The sequence below is a fragment of the Parus major genome, chromosome 10 (assembly GCF_001522545.3).
Source record: "Parus major isolate Abel chromosome 10, Parus_major1.1, whole genome shotgun sequence".
In the NCBI taxonomy this organism is placed as follows: domain Eukaryota; kingdom Metazoa; phylum Chordata; class Aves; order Passeriformes; family Paridae; genus Parus; species Parus major.
In genome coordinates this window covers 2,471,873-2,487,879 of record NC_031779.1, presented here as the reverse complement: position 1 = coordinate 2,487,879, position 16,007 = coordinate 2,471,873, and the positions used below count along the sequence as shown (strand labels likewise).

The following is a 16,007-nucleotide window of genomic DNA, read 5'->3' as shown; positions in this document are numbered from 1 at the left end:
CAGTTTAGGACAAGTCAGAGCCAAAGTCGGAATTTCAGAGCATACGTGCAAGTTATTATTTTCTAAAAACCACAGTGTTGACATTACAAGGGAAGAAAAGAGGAAAGATCCTATCTCCTGAGCCCTTGATCAAATTACTTCATAATTCACCTACTAACCCTATCCCCTGGTTTTCCTAACAGAGAGCAATGTGAGACAGAACAAGCCTGTGGATTTTAGAGCATTAAGGGAGAAAAGGGAACAAACTACAGCGCTGCAACTAAATCTCTAGAGGATGTAGAAGTACTCAGAGGTATTTTATGTAGCAGAATAATTTTAAGGAACCTTGCAGATATAAATATGGAGACAACTTGAAATTATCCACAGTCCATGTGCAAGATATAAAAACTAGGAGCCCAGAACTATACAGCATCTGCAGTTTCCTATGGTTTCTTTCAGAAAACTTCTTTTGAAGCAATTGTCAAAGATATTAGATTCCAGTATAGCAAAGATGGTATCTACTAATTCTTAATTTATCCTAGCCTCTTATCTTTGAAGCAATTCAGTTTCTGTCTCAGTGCCTAATTTCCATTTTACACATCCCATAATTGTGTTTGTCCTTTTGTCCTTTAAAGTTGACTTCTAAAGATTCCCATCATTAACACATCTACGAGGAACAAACAACTTGCTCTCTGTGTTCTTAGGTTGAGAACTAATTATTAAAGTTATAATTATTTCTCCTTACAGATTTTAATAAGTTGGAACTTGCTTTAAATTGCTCTTTTACTGAAAGCTGTGGGCTTGGACATTTCTTTCTTTAGGAATGGATGTGTGCTTTACAGAGGTTTCAGATCCTTAACCTGTAAACTGACTTGTTGCATGAGTTACTCTTCACTTTGCCTCCTATCAAGTCCTGATTATTTTCAATCATATTTGGTTTCCCTTTGCATATTTAGGAACTACTCCCTCTCAGCCCAGAAATTTTATGCAGTCTTTCTAGAATTCCTTACTAAGATTTTTAAACATTTTACCTTCTCTCTCCTCTCTTTGATATCTATTTTCTTAATGGGTAAAGTATGAACTTCATCTTCTTAGGATATGGACATGCTGACACTATTTAACATGCAAACCCAAGAGCTGGCAAGCCCTTTCCGAGATTAAAAAACATGAAAAATAACTCACAACACTGAGCTATGCTTATTTCATGATACAGACTCTTTTCTATACAGGAAAGTATAAATAGTGTCCACAGCTGTGCAATTTATCCTCAGCCATTAAATGTCTCCACAGTCTTACAATTCCTAAAAGTGTCTGCACTGCCTACAAATGAGCTGCATTAATATAAACAGCATGTGAATGTCCAGAGAGCCTATAAAACAAAAGCCCCTGGAACAGACCTTAACTAAAAAGTACCACTCTGATTTAAAAAATAAGAGCTTGTAACTACTTCAGAGTTGATCAATTTGTCAAGAACCTTTTTCATGTTTTGATCCCACAATCTTGAACCCCTGGTTTAGGTACCTGGACGGGAAAAAAGAGCTTGTTTGAAAAGTCTGGAGCCAACCTGCACTGTGCCCTCGTGCTGGGGTACCAGGCATCCTGCTCCAAGTCCCAGAACTGCCAGGTTTCACCAAAATCCAGCAGCCTCCAGACAGAGAGGATGAAATAACCTGCAAAGACTGACAGATTCAAACAAGGGATCACTAACAGGTATGCACAGGATACACAACTAAACATGGGTTCATTGGCTCAGGTCCTAAATAAACATTTCATGGTAGGGATATATACTTACATACTTACATATATGTTATAAATCCAGCACTGTTCACTTACTTGCAGAGGAATAAGTGAGACTAAAATAAAGCTAAAGACTAAAAAAGACTAAAAAAGCTGTACACTGTATCTTATCTCCATTTTAAGAATGAGCAAGTTTCTTAACCTCTTTGTCTCAGTTTCCAAGGCTACAAGTGAGGCATGACAAAGGCAGGAAGAAAACCCAGATATTTTTTGGCTCTCAGTTTTTTCTTTTTCTTTTTTTATTGCTGTTCAGTCATCTTATCTTCCTAAACTCTGGGATTTAGTTACTTAAGCATAGATATTATCCTATGTTCAGCCTGTTTTCTTGATGCTTCTAATCAGTTTTTCTCTATGCAAATCTGGCCAATTGTTTGGTGATTAAATTTGATCACTTCTTGCTTACATGCACATAGAAGTAATCAAGGAAACAACATCCTGACCAGCACTAGCAGAGGAAAGGACACATTCCTATAAAATAAAGTTAAACCAAGCTATTTTTTAGAGGTATGCAAATGATGTGAAAGAAGACAGGAAACCACATTTAAAGTGTAAATCAAACCCATTGTTTTGTAAAATTTCTGGAAAAGCTTTGAAAAATGGCTTTTTCTACTTTTCTCTCACAATTTCTTTGTTCGCTGCAAAAGGAAAAACAAAGCAACAGGAAGATGAAGCGATGTTCCTCCTCTGGCAGAGAAGTAATGAAGTCTCCTTCCCCTTCCAAAGAAGATCACAGTTTGCCAGCTTTGGCAGCAACTCTAGTATTTAAAATAGAAATGAATCCCAAAATGTGATTTGGCAAAGACCCGCTGAAATATTCAGAAAGTCTGTTTTCCCTCTTTTCCACTTCCTTTCTACCATTTTAATAATAGTGAGAGATGCTTGCAGGCACCTCGGGGATGAAAGGCACCCGTGGCTGACACCCAGCCAAAGAGCCCCATGAACTTTAACACACATGGAACACACGGATCAGACAGACCAGCTTTGTACCGAGAGGGCTCCTTGTATGGCCACGGCCCCGAGCGCTGGGCCACTTCCAACAGCTGCTCTTGTACTTACACACAGCTTGAGCTGGATCCGAGGCACCCCTGTGCCTCCCCAGACCTGAAAGCATCAGTTCCTCTGGCACTGCTAAAAGCCAGCACCAAATTTTGCCAAAGATTGCAGCAATTTTTCAGCACACACGGACAGAACTATGATTTTTGTAACGCTTTTGTTTTCGCCTACACTGAGGTGAATCCTACAAGCCAGAACACACAGTATTTTATAGATATTCTGTAATAAAAGAATAAAGAAAATACAGGTACAAAAGATGAGAGATGAATCAAAGATGAGAACCCTTCAGAGGGATACCCGATTCCACTGCCAAAGTGAAGCATGCTAGCTGGAGTCAGTATGCAAGGACCTCCACTCCAAACAATTGCTTTGGAGAAAAATGACTTAATGTGAAACACCACTTGGCACTGGGTGGGACAACAAACCAGTTGTCACCAATGCTTGAAGCAGCAACAGAAAGCATGTTTGATTAACAGGTGCAGAGCTCAAGGTGAAGGAACCACGACAGTTCAGTTCTAAAGAACTGTCTTCAACAAGAGGAGAAGGTTGTGTGGAGTCTATAACCACTGCATCACTGGGCTTTAAAACTACTGACTTCTCTCTGACTAGGAAGTGTTGTATATAAATTAATCCATCTTATTCATTCACAGAATAAAAGCTATTAAGTATCTGAACCCACAATAAATTAGCTTTAACCAGCCAGCCAGATGATTCATTCATACCATAGTTTCAAACTGAAAGGTAGGCAAAATGTCTCCAATATATTTATGTAATAGCAACACATTACCAAAGTAATTCTGTTCAGGATCTTGTGACATACCTCCAAGACCAAAATTCTCTCGTTCCAAGGGTAAAGAAACTTTCCAAGCATCAACACTATCTTCCAAATGTTTTAAGCTTTAGAATTTTTATAATTACATCCCTGAATCATTTCCACTTTGCCATCAATGAAAGCGTTCAAAGGCAGCAGCAGGAAGACTCAGAGATTGATTTCACAGATCATTGGTCTAGGCAGTGTTTGTAAACTGCTGACCCCAACCATGGAGAATTGCTAGACCCTGCAGATGGAAAGGAGACTTCCAGTTTAAAACTGATTTGAAACCTGAGATTAGCCTGTCAGTTTTTCATTAAAAAAATACTTTTAAAGGAGTTTGTTCTAAATGAGTCATATTAGCCCACACAAGCAAATCAGCACACTGTTCTGATTTCCCCTCCCTAAAATGCATCATGTCCTCAGTACAATGCTACTGCACAAATAACTCAGGACTTGCCAAAAGCTACCACCAAGCTTTAATTACAGCAGTCCTCTTTTGTATATTCTCCAATCAAACAAGAACTAAATCAGCCTGCTAAAAACCAGCCAGTTCTTCAAAATCTCCAATGAAGATTAAGAAATAAATCTCTGCTATAAAGCATTAACCAGCTCAGATAGAGCCTCATTTTCTTGCTTCAAGATATGACTGCATTACACACATGAAAACTGTTGTGCAAAAGAAATGATAGAAAGCACTGATTAATTGTAACAAATTATTTTAATGCAGATCACTGCCACTAAATGTTTCAGACAACTTAACAGTATTTCCACTTTGCCTTTTTGGCTGCTCTTTTCCAACTGATTCAGCTCCACCAGAGAGAGTGTTTGCATTGTCAAAGTTTTTGTCACTGTCAGCATTTTGTTGAGAACACTATGCCCCATTTCAGATTTCAGTATATTTTATAGAAAAGTTTAAAAAATTGAGGGTGCATGTCATTCTGCCAATCATGCTTATCTTATTAAGCTTTTGTCATGGCCTGACAATACCAAAAGACTTGAAGGCATTTTACTGTTTTGTAAGCAGCCTGCCTTCTTTCTTGTCATAAATGATGGAAAATGTGATCCTGAGGTCAATGAGTAAAGTTGTAAAATTCAGGCTTCCTTATTTACAAGTATTTATTCAGTCTCTGACTTGAAGTTTAAAGGCAGGATCTTCCATGCCTTAAAGACAGCAAAAATCTGTTTTAATCCAAAATTTCAATTTTTTTGATGGGAAAAGAGCACCTAAATTAAATAATCTGAAAACTGAGCAACAAACCAAGCATCATCCCACTCCCATTGCTGAACAATACAGAAATTAATTCCAAAGATGACTCCCAAATCACATATTAAGTAATCAGCCATAAGCAAAGCAAATACTCATCAGCAGGTTGGACTGCAAGCTCCTGATATGCAAGGCAGCTCTTGCAGCTCCCAGAGAGAAATATTTAACTGGCAAAATGTGTGCTTGCTCTGAACTGACTGTAACACATGACCTGGCATGTGCTTTGACAGCAAGTTATTCAAGAAAGATGGCAATACAACAGTTACAAAAACAAAATACAGTAGTGCCAAGATAAGCCTTTGGAAATACAATTTGTGATGTAAAGCCATAAATCTTTAACATTCAAACTAAAGACCTGAAGCTTTTAGAAGCAGCAGCCTCACTGCTGAGGTTAGAAGACATTCCCATACTCTATTATGGCAACTAAATAAATATTTACCATGGCTCTTTTTAAAAGGCTGGGTTAGCAAAGTGAGTAAGACCATCAGAGTGTTCTGGGTCATCTTTTAAACACTAGAATAATTGTCTTCAAGCAAGCCAAGTTTTTAGTTCTCTTATTTGTAAAATCAGTAAATTATGGAGTTTGGATAGAAATTGACTTAAAAAGCCATTTCACTCTGCTGCCTCTCTGCTTGCAACATACAGTCAGCTGGGATGCTCATTAGAAGTCTCCTCAACCAGCATTTTAAAGGAAAAAAAATACTTTAGCAAACCAAAGTTCCAGCAAATTTCTGGAAAGATGAGCACTTCAATCACACTCTCCAGACAGTGAAATGTTTTTAACTCACCCTTACCTTCTACTGTACTACCCTGAAGATAAAAATTTATTCTTCCCAAAACATGGATATAGCAGAAGATTCCACAGTACTTCCTAAGCCAGCATTAATAGTGACTTCAAACAAATATATATGTAAGATATACATATTCACATCCAGATAAATGTGAGCAAAGACAGCGTTCTCAGGATGGAAACAAAAAATCTCTCCTCTTTGAATGAAAGTTTGTACATTTTTCCCCCCCCAGTAACACTAAGAAGTTGATTTTGAGATAAAAGTATTTTTTAAGCTGTAGATTTCAGAGCAACATAGTGTAGAATGATTACATTTGTCCAAATCTTCATGGCCAAAGATACTTAGAGAGAGTCCTCTTAAACTCTTGACAGAAATTTTATATCTTAACTTCCACAAATACTAAAATGGATCAGTCAATAACTGTTTCCTATGAAACTATAAACTCATTTATACACATAAGATACGAAATCACAGAAGCTGGTGCATGGAAATGCAAAGCCAAACAACAAAATAAGCACCTAAAATTGTTTCTTCAATTCAGGCACTTCTTTTTTTTCTCCGCCCAAAAGACATACTGTGTTTTGTCAGTGACTGCCTTTAGCAGAGAAAATGAGTAATTTGAATACAAGTTCCAAAACCTAACAGCTTCCATGGTTTGTGCCAATATTTCTTCAGAAAGTCATAATTTTATACAGAGCAAATTCTAATGTAATTGAATGTAATGTAAATTGTAATCTAATTTGAATTGTAAAAGTATTAAAGAAAATCTTTTCTACTCAAAACAATGCAGCAGAGTTAAGGCTCCCAAACAAACTGTGGGGGACTAGAAGTGCTACAGAGCTAGAATAAAGGGAGATGTATCCATTTTTACATGGCTACAAGTAGCAAATACTTCATGAATGAAAAATAAAAACTTGTGGTCATGCGCTGAACTTAAAAAAATGCAAATGTTATGTAATAAAAAGCACAAAGCTCAAAAGAGTTGCTCATCTGAAAAATATGAAAAAAATCCATTGAAAACAACATATTTATTCCAACATATCTTAGAGAGGCAGAAGAGACCATGTTCCCTCTATCTAGCTTTTCCAAAAGGAAATGTTTATCCCAGGTCCCAGCACACACTGTGAGGCAGTACAGACACAGTAGGGTCAGACCAATGAGCAAAGCAGAACTCAGAGATCTGCCTTCATCATGAGATGCCTTCACTTTACTCTCTCACAGTAAAAATAAAGAAGGCAGACTTCTATTTCAGTATTTTTCCCTGATCTTAAGGCCAGATTGCTGATTTTTCAGGTTACAATTACCTTCTAGGCTGAGGTCCCTTTTGTTCTCTCAGAATACAACTCGAGTCTAGTTCATCTCTCAAATTAATGAGCAGAGCGTCTTTTGTGTGGTGTGACATCTCTCCTTTCTCAGCTCCATCACAAACCCACTGCCAAGCAAACAACAAGGATGTTCAAGAAAAACATATAGGAGCAGGCTGATGACTGCAAGCACACCTCTGAGACAGCAAATCCTCTCCCACTGGTCCCAGGAAGGATCCAGCAGCTGCCCAGGCTTTGAGCTGTCTTATGACTGTCATCTTTCAGAATTCTGTAGCAGATTATGCAGCTGGGGTGGATTTTTTATCCTGCATCATCCAATAATCACCTGTGTGTCTGATATACATTTACCTTGCTTGCAGGACAATTACTCCAAGAAGTCATGGAAAAATAGTGATGAAAAAGAAACCTTGACCCATGCGGCAAAGTCAAAGTTTAATATAAGTAGCTGAAATCTATGGATTTTAAAACACTCTAAGTTACAGGCATCTGTGAACTGGCAGGTGAAAGCTAAAAAAAATTACCAAAAAACCCAGTTCTTGCCTCACATTCACATCAGGAAAAAAGCTTTTAAATTATAACTGTTCCCATTTCATTTGAAACACCAGCTTGAATGGACAAGCATCTCATTCTCAGCAAGAGAAACCCAAGAAGCCACATCCATGTGCTGCAGAGGGACTGAGGATGGAACTGTGCTCCTCTACAGTGTCTACACTGATGACAATGCAATCAGTTTAGAAACTGATACTGATTTTCAATTATTTCATTTGCTCAGTAATTTTTTATCTACAGTTCAGGTATTTGCATCCAGCACAATCACTGCAGCTATGAACTGAGTACTGGCTGCTTATTTTTCCAATATATTTTCAAACTTCTGTTGTGGTTACTTGATTGAAAATGCACACCAACTTTTTTAGCCAGCAGGACAAAACAATTCAATGTGTTATCTGTGCAATACAATTTAGTGACTACTGACTGAACTTATAACCCCTCAGTAAGCTGTGCTTGCTGCTGAAGACAACAATATTCATGATATGGATTCATATTTCCTCCTGTGTTCTACAGATCTCATTCCCTTTGGGTGTTTAAATACTTTTTAATGAAAGCACCCCAAGTTAGCTTTCTACATAGACAGACCAACACTTAATATGCAAAGAACTGCAGAAACAGAACTCCAGGGGGAAAACCCAATTATGTAACATTTGATATATTAAATCTAATTCCTACTTATTCAAATGCTGTTGCTTTGGTATACCACCTGATTACTGTTATTTTGCCTAAGAATTATTAATATATGCATGAACCTTCCAGCTGCCCCAGCAGTTGTGCAGGAATATTTTAGAAAATACCATTATTCCACAGCATTTCCATCATCCCCTCTGGGGGAACTGAGCAGAACTCCCTGATAACCTGTGCTGGTTATCTTTTCCACGAGGTTTCTGTACAACACTGTTTCTCACTCTGCAAATTTGGCTTCAAAAAGTCTGTCTGTTGCCATCTCTATCTTTCAGGAATAGCACTGTTGATTTATACTGATAAACAAAGATAATGTACAACCATAAGCAATGAAGTCAATTTGCAAAAGACACAGTAGGAAAATATCCCACAATGTTATCCCTATTATGTACTACAGAGAAAAAAAAATCTAAAAAAATGTGGAAAAAAAATTTAAAAAATAGGTAAAAGGTAAAGGGTGAGAACTGGGCACCTTTATGCACCACTTCTTGCTGTTTACAACATCATGCAATCCAGTATGAATTGCAATTGTGTATGTAAAGAATGTGTTTGCTGAATCCCCTTCCGATGCTGATGGCAATACCCATCAGAAAGGAACCTGATTCAGCTTCTCGCTTTGAAAGCAACAAACACTTCCCACACTCCAACATGCAGAACAACAGAATTATGCAGAACAAGGGAGAACTCACCATGACTAAAGCTCCAGTGAGGTTGAGGAATATCCATCTAAACCACTCGAATCTCACCTTAATGCTGTTGCAGGAGGTTTTTCATGGCAACTAACAGTGTCTCTCTATCAGCTGCTAAAAACAGGTACTTTATGTACCAGAGCGCAACACTCCTCCTGATGCACCAGTTACTGAACAACTGGAGTAAAAGAACCACCTTTGGAAGAGATGTGCTGCTGCTCTGAGAAGATAAGTGGGTTAACCTGTAAGGAACCACGACCCAGCACCCTGCTGCCAACACAGAGCAAGATGCCAATTAGGATATGGCAGCCGGAACTGCCACAGCTCACAGGGTAAACGAAATACAGGGGAAGCGCTGAGCTCTGCTTCTCACTGACATTTTCTCTCACAGGGATGTTGCCTTTGCTGCACAAGAAATACTTAACAGGCAGAATTCAGAGGCACAGGAACCTCCATGAGCTTTGCCCTAACATGCCTTTGTTTTCTGCTCTTCCCAAGCAATCTTCTCTAGCCAAAAATACTGCCCTTTAAATCTGACTCTGTCTCACTTCAAGGCCTGCAATAAAAGGTATGTTAGTGACAGCTTCATTAACAGCACAGCAGATTTGAGAGTTCTTCCTAATACTCTGATATTCCAAATCTAAAAAAAAAAATAAAAAATCACAACATGAAAATACAATTTTACATATATAAAGCTCTAAAATAGTCAGCATTTTTGCGTTGGATGTGTGTTTAACACCAAGTTCACTGAATTCTTCCACAGACTACAACATACCAAGCTGTTGCACAATCAGAGCATGTGTAAATAATCACACTAGCAGCTTTCATGTGCCCCCCACTCTCTACATCTTTACTAGGAGCTGTCTCCCTGCTTCTAAAAACTGAGAATGTCTACAGTTTACAGAACAAAAGTCATTAAATAAACTATCTCCTCCAAAGATCATTCCAAATGGCAGGAGTCACACTCCTTAACCATATAGTTACAGACTTAAAAGTCTCAGACTGGGGAACATTGTGCAACCTGTTTTTAAGGAAAACTACCCAATCTAGATGAGGAAGGCCCAGAAGGACAATTAGCAAGGTTTAAAGCAAATGGAAAAACAATTACACAACATGACTTACTCCCCCGTGGAAAACTCCTGGACTAATACTTATTCCCTCTGAGCTTGTATATATTTGCATTAAATTTCAAACTTTATTAAAGCTATTTTGGTGTAATTCTGAGACTTTACAGAGGGAATCAGTGATTTTAACAGGATGCCAAGCAGGATAAAAGGGCACTCTGCAGAAGACTATTCAGGGCTAAAACAAGGTAAAGAGAAAGGCAGAACTGAGGGGGGGGGAAAAAAGGTGCTAAAAGACTGAACAGTTACCCAAAGACAGCTTCAGCTCCAGAGGCACTGAAATTTGAAGAGTCTCTATTACCTTCAGACATGCATGCTTCTGAATTTCCTGGCCAATTTGGGGGAAGATCGCATATTTTTAAAACTGTTTTTCCTTCTTCTTGCTGCATCACAAAAGCCCCCAGAAAGGACAAGTATAAAAGCAGAACAATGATACTCGCTAAGAGGAAATTTGGCAGCTGAGACAACAATAAGAGCATCTGTGATATGGGCAGAGACTTATGCTAAGAGAGAATATATATGAAGTCAATGTGGAAGGATGTCTATATTTGTTCATGTTTATAGTGTAAGATTTAAATGTCTTTTAAATGTGTTTGAAGGCTTTTCTGACAGTAAGACCCTTGGAGCTGGAAGACTGGATATAAATATATACATGTAGAATTTACATCTCCTGTATTACAGACTGTCTTCCTCCTCTGGGGAGCTTTGTGAAGAGGCCTGTGCAAATACAGGCATGCATCCAAGAGGGAACATTTTAGGATTGAGATCAGTTTTACAAAAACATGGAAGGTCAAACTGTGAACACTAAACAGCTTCCTACAGAACCTCTAGCCAACAATACAATAACCCAAACCTGTTTGAACACCAATAATGTTGCTTTGGCAAATTCTATGCAAGTAGCAGTATTTTCTGAAATAGCACTAACTTTATCAAGTCAGTGATCTTACTTTTTAGCACCACACTGAACTGGCATCTCAGACAAGATGTTACTAAAACAAGTATTGCTAGAAGCCTACAATGTTTAGCCTGGCATGATTTTTATCCATTTGTTTACTGTGATTTCAAAAACTTGGCTAAAAATGTCTCCTGCAGTCAACAGTGAGTGCATTAAGACAGTTGAGCATTTTTCAGCATTTATGTTTAAGCACATATAAGGCTTTTTAACTGAAATACTACTCTTAAGGAAAACAAGGGATAAAATCTACAAATGGAAAGATTTTAAAATGCCTTTCACTTTTTTTTTTTTTGCACTTTATGTGAACAAAATACTTTTTCCCCCCCCTTCCCCAGAATCAGAGATTTTAAAAAGCAAATCCATTACAGATTGATCACAAAACACTTCTCTAAGTGGTATGGTTTAAAACTGAGTTTGTCCTCATCCTGCACAGCAATATGTGATTCCTAGGAGGAGATAAATGATGAATGAGGATCCCAGGGGGTCTGAAATCCTGTTGTTCTTGTTTTCATCTGAACAGACAAACCCAAAAACATTTGTGGTAAAACCATTTTGTAACTTGGTGAGTTGACATGGTAACTTTTGTAATAGCTGATGGGGTCCCAAAAGAAATTCAAGTCAAAGAAGATGACCTCAGAGTTACACCCACTGTGTAGTTTTCCTCTATCCACATTTTGCACTATCAGGCAATCTCAAATCAACTCAGTCCACTTAAAGAGATATGGGGAAAGAAATTGCTTGAGTCACTCAGCTACTTATCTATCTCAGGCAAAAGGAAAACTGAAAATTTCTTACACAGCTGATAATTTCTGCTTATGATTTGGAAAACACATAGCCCACAGCGCTAAACCACAATATATGGAAATTGCAGCTCAAATATTGGACAACTAGTTAGAATTGTTACAAGTAAAAACAAAACATTTATCCTTGTCACTGATGTTGCAGAAATTCTTAAGCTGTCACATTCTCCTCAGTGTACACTGTCAACTTGTTCCACTTTACCCTGATTTAAAACAGTGAAAGTCAACTAGCAACTCTTACTCCAGTTTGCAGCCTGTATTTTTCCACTCTAGATTTAAAACTGGCAATGGAAATTCTGCATTATTGTGCTGATCCATATGAAACAATGGAAGTATTTCAGCCTTAGGCCAATGCAAATCCCAGTGCAACTCCTGGTCCTTACACAGTGGCTGTGTGTGGGAGCACAGGAAGGTGGGAAGACTGGTAATGCCAAGAAAGGCTCAGCAGACAAGGTCCCTGCACCAGCCTGTTACAATACACTCACAGAACGTGCTCCATCTATCCCTCCAGGGATCAGCATGGAGAATCCAAAACCATTTCCCGTGGGTCTGAGGCTACACATCTTCAAAATCCGTGGTACTCTGCATACATAGAGAGTGGAACTTCCCTCACTGGTGATTTCTGGCCGCCACTAACAGCCAGTAAATTTTACATAGGGCTACAAGTAACTTGACATTCTTTTTCTGAACTTCGCTTTAACTACTAAACCCAAACATGTTCTACAGATTATTATTTTGTACTCAAAGTAGGTTAAAAACATCTGGAGGTGTTAATAGCAGAAAGATAAGAGTTACATTTTTAGTTTCCCTGTCAGGTGTTTTCCTTATAATCTCCTTTCACGCCACAGGTATTCCACAACCTTCTCAGTGCTTTCCACCATCTCTCGTCATAGCCATTTGCATTTCAATGCCGTGCCCGTACCCGAATGTCAGCTCTGACACACCGACTGCACGGGAAGGAGCAGCTCGGCAGGATTCCTCGGCAGGATTCCTCGGCAGGACTCCTCGGGAGCTGCAGCAGCACAGGAAGGGGAGCAGTGCGGAGCTGGCAGGAGACAGCCTCGAAATCCTGCCGGGCAATCCAAGGGAGACCTTTGGGGCTCTCCTCAAGAGAGGATCCAATAGCCTCACATTTAAAAAAAAAAAAATAAAAAGAGAAAGGACTATTAACACCGCCTGAAACTCAATCTCAACAGAAAGCAACCAGAACAAGAGAAGCAGTGTCAAGGAGGAAAGCTGCAGAGCCCTTCAGAGAAAAGGGGCAAAGAAAACATGGGCCACTAGCAGGGATGGGAGAGTGTGATCCTAAACCGGGATGAGGGGCAGCTGGAGGGAAAAGGGAGCCTAAGAGCAAAGACTAAACAGGAAAAGGGAAAAGGAAAGGAGACACACAGGAGTGTAAATTTAGAAACAAGGTAGAAAAAACATGTTTCAACTTGTTAACTTAGAGTAAGCTTTTCACATACATATTTTTCCTAGCACGATACAGAAGGCTAACCGTAAATGTCAATGTCTGTGACCCTAATCAATAGATTACAATAGTTGTCCTAATATTTTACTATCATGTTTAGGAAAAAAAACCAAAACATCAACTTTTAGGAGTCATTTAGCCAAATAGCATCTGCCCTTTACTTTTCTTTAAATGACTGATTCCAAACAATTCCTTTACTTGGAAAGAAAACAGGAAAGAATACATATGCTAGTAAACATCCCCGGAAATGGATTTTCTAAAGAGCTGAAAAGTCAGAAACATGAAGTACCGAAAAAGTTGAAATGCTACTCTCTTTGCTCTTTCTTTCAATGAAAGAACCGTAAGACTTGGAGATACATAGGAAATGCTGTTCCTTCAAACTAACTTTATGCTTTAAAACAGAAGGAAATGCAAACATTGCATCCATTATGAACTGCAGCTGGGTGAGAGTGCCTACCTGCAGCCAAGGCCAGACAGCAAAGTCTGCTGGCTCCTTGTTCTGCAGCTGGTACCCCCTGCCCAAGCTCAGGAATCACACCCTACCTGCCACTGCTGTTCAGGTGAGGAAGGTGTAGTTGAGTCAGAGATCTGTTCAAAAAGGTAATTCAGGAAGTCTGTGAATTAAGTTAACTACATGGGATATCCTAGCAATAAGGTAAAGTCATCAAGAAATGAATACATAAGATTAATCATGGAAAAATTGGTAATTCCTTCTTGCATAGTTCCGTATTTTAGAGAACAAAACTTAAGTTTTCCTGAAAACACACTGAGCAGTAACTCTGCCAAGAAGATGCTTCATCTGGATAAAACATCTTAGCTACTTTAAAGACACAACTTTTTAAGCCAATATGAAACTAGACTAAGAGCTCTAACAAGTCGAAACAACCAAACTAAACCTTCACAAGTATTTGCTGCTCTCACTACACCCCTGGATTCAAACTGTCTAGAGGATGTTGTAAGTCAAAAGTCACACAGAAGGAAGTACATCCAGTTTGTCACAAAGGTAGTTGTTCAGCTGTCAATTTTAAACAGGCTAAAGTAAGCTTTCTAACTATAGAACCTAATTATTGGAATTCCATAAAATCTTGGTTCCTAAAACAATTGCGTGTTCTCTCTTTCCTGCCCATATATCTCTGTATATTATTTTTTCTGTAAATATCCGGAAATAAATGGTTTTAGCAGACATTCGGCAACCTTTAAGCCACAGCGAGTAAGGGGAAAAACTTTGGAGGCATTTATGAAGCGATTCAAGAAGAGCCAGCTTTACAAAAGTAACTAAAGTAAACAGAAATTATGTTCTCTGAGAAGGAACCCCCATTAAATTCAAGATCAGAGATCCACCAGATGACGTTCCCCCTTGCCCCTGAGCTCACCTGGGAGCAGCCTGGCCTTTCTGCATCAGGTATCAGCTGCTCCACAAGTAACACACCACTGCAAAGTACTGACATCGTTTCACTTGCTGTCCCAGCGCAAATCCCACCCTCAACTTCACCCGCAATAAAAACCTGGCGAACAGACCGACCCACCTACAACTCCAAAATAACCTTCGAGAGAAAGGACCGAGAGGACGGAATGCAGCTACACACGTACACCCTAACACGTAAAACCTTTCAAGTCAGTAATTCGTAATAATAACAGAGCAAGGACAGAGTCCCGGCAGGAATAGCATCCACCTGGCACCCAGAGCTGCTTTATACCGGGAAATTCCTCGAAGGTGTCAGTGCGGCGGCAGGCGCTCCCCAGCAGGGCGCGGGATCGCGCCGCACGCTCCCAGCCACGCTGCGGGCTCGGGCAGCGCCCGGGGCTGCCGCCGAGCACCCGGGGGCCCCGCGCCGCGACCGGGGGCGCCGCACAGCCCCGTGGGGGCCCCGGCGCGGCTGCCGGCGCCAGACGGGCTCTGCGGGCGCCGCTGCGACCGGGACCGCGGCGGGGCGAGGGGAGCCGGGGGGACCCTTAGGGGAGGGAGTGACGGGCAGGCGGCGGCTGCCCCCCGCCGCCCCCCCGCCGGAGCCCTGCTCGCTGCCCCCGCCCGCGGCCCCGCTGAGGAAAGCTGACCGCTGCCGCCCCCCGGCCTCCCCTCACGGCGTGAGGGGCCGTCACCCCCTCTCCCGCCCCTCACCTGGCAGGGGCTCCCCAGCCCCGCGGCGCCTCCCGCGGGGAGGCGGCGGCTGCGCCCAGAAAGCTCCGTGCGAGTTCGGGCTCCCGTTCCCGCCGGGCCCCGGCGAGAACGCGGCTCCCGGGACGGGGCTGTGACCGCCGCGCCCGCGCGCAACAACCAACTCCGGGCACCGCCCCCCGCGCGCGCACCGCGGGGGGAAGCACCGCCCCCGCCAGCCCATTGGTTGCGGATGGTGAGGGGGCGTGGCGCCACAGCGGGGCGGTGCGAGGCCCTTGGGCGGCCAGGGGAACCGCCGTGAGAAGACTACAACTCCCGGCGTGCATCGCGCGTGGTCCTTTAAAAGTGTTCTGTCACCTCGCGCGCGCGTGTGGAGAAACGTGTGCTTCCGCCTGTGGTGGTAAAGTAGTCCCGCTGCGTGGTTTGAGCTCGAGCCCCGCGCTGGGCCGCTGAGGGCAGCGGGACGGCGGGCGCTGAGCCGGGAGTGCTCTCGGCTCGGCTGGGCCTTCTCCCGAGGGGCTCCTCGGGTGGAGGCGAGAGGGCCGCGCTGAGGCGGGAGCGGAGAGATCCGAGCAGGCGGGTTTGTAAGGTGGCCG

General features: G+C 41.3%; 2 protein-coding genes across 5 annotated transcripts in view; one reads left to right on the top strand and one right to left on the bottom strand.

Moving 5' to 3' along the window:
* Positions 1-15,576, bottom strand: part of PEAK1 (pseudopodium enriched atypical kinase 1) — a 109,680-nt gene extending 94,104 nt beyond the window's left edge. For all 3 annotated transcript variants that reach the window (XM_015639099.1, XM_015639105.1, XM_015639103.1), the window contains exon 1: positions 15,415-15,576. The gene's annotated coding sequence lies outside the window, so the exon portion shown is untranslated. The remainder of the gene's footprint in view (positions 1-15,414) is intronic.
* A 216-nt stretch (positions 15,577-15,792) lies between these two features.
* Positions 15,793-16,007, top strand: part of HMG20A (high mobility group 20A) — a 38,572-nt gene continuing 38,357 nt past the window's right edge. Inside the window, exon 1 of one of the 2 annotated variants that reach the window (XM_015639260.2) lies at positions 15,793-15,811. The gene's annotated coding sequence lies outside the window, so the exon portion shown is untranslated. Of the gene's footprint in view, positions 15,812-15,844; positions 15,992-16,007 lie in introns of those variants that run through there. The other variant, XM_015639261.3, reaches the window with a different exon arrangement.